Genomic DNA, 1,024 nt, shown 5'->3' with positions numbered 1-1,024 from the left:
CATGATTTCCCACACACAAAGCCATGTTGACTATCCCTAATCAGTCCTTGCCTTTCCAAATACATGTACATCCCGTCCCTCAGGATTCCCTCCAACAACTTGCCCACTACCGAGGTCAGGCTCACCGGTCTATAGTTCCCTGGCTTGTCTTTACCACCCTTCTTAAACAGTGGCGCCACTTTTGCCAACCTCCAGTCTTCCGGCGCCTCACTTGTGACTATCGATGATACAAATATCTCAGCAAGAGGCCCAGCAATCACCTTTCTAGCTTCCCACAGAGTTCTTGGGTACACCTGATCAGGTATTGGGGTTTTATCCACCTTTAACCATTTCAAGACATCCAGCAGTTCCTCCTCTGTAATCTGGTCATTTTGCAAGATGCAAAGTTAGAGGGCACCTGGATTTGAACTAGGGATCTCTTGATCTGCAGTCAAATGCTCTACCACTGAGCTATACCCCCATTGCTATTTTCCTTCATAATGACTTGCTGTATCTGCGTTTTAAACATTATGATTCATGTACCAGGACACCCAGACCCTTTTATACCACCAGTTCTGAAGTTTCATATTGTCTTTCTATTGTTCCTCAAAAGTGGACAAGTTTGCATTTAATCATTATACTCCATTTGCCAAATTCTTGCTGACTCACTTAAATTGTTCATATCCTTTTGTAGACTCTCTACCTTCTCTTGACAATATCCTTTCCTCCCTATCTTGGTGTCATCAATAAATTTAGCTACCTTACATTTTCACCCAAGCCAGTGACATAGATTATAATTGGTTGAAGCCCTGGTGCTGATCCTGTGGCACTCCACTGGTTGCAACTTGCCAACCCAAAAAGAAACATTTTTTCCTTACTATTGATGCGGATATATTGTTTTTTATACCATAAGTTTTATTTTGTCATGTATCCTTTAAGGTGGCAATTTAACAAATGCCTTTTGGAACTCCAAGGGCAGTATATTTACGAATTATCCTTTATCTGCTTAGTTATTTACTTCCAAAGAAATATTCTAATAAATTAG

The 1,024-nt window shown here is 40.7% G+C and overlaps 1 non-coding gene across 1 annotated transcript; it reads right to left on the bottom strand.

The window, feature by feature from the left end:
• Window positions 1-388: 388 nt before the first annotated feature.
• trnac-gca lies at window positions 389-460 on the bottom strand. The gene has a single exon. It is a non-coding gene; the product is annotated as a tRNA-Cys (tRNA).
• Window positions 461-1,024: the final 564 nt, after the last annotated feature.

Source organism: Chiloscyllium plagiosum, chromosome 11 (assembly GCF_004010195.1).
Source record: "Chiloscyllium plagiosum isolate BGI_BamShark_2017 chromosome 11, ASM401019v2, whole genome shotgun sequence".
In the NCBI taxonomy this organism is placed as follows: domain Eukaryota; kingdom Metazoa; phylum Chordata; class Chondrichthyes; order Orectolobiformes; family Hemiscylliidae; genus Chiloscyllium; species Chiloscyllium plagiosum.
This window is presented reverse-complemented; position numbering and strand designations above follow the sequence as displayed.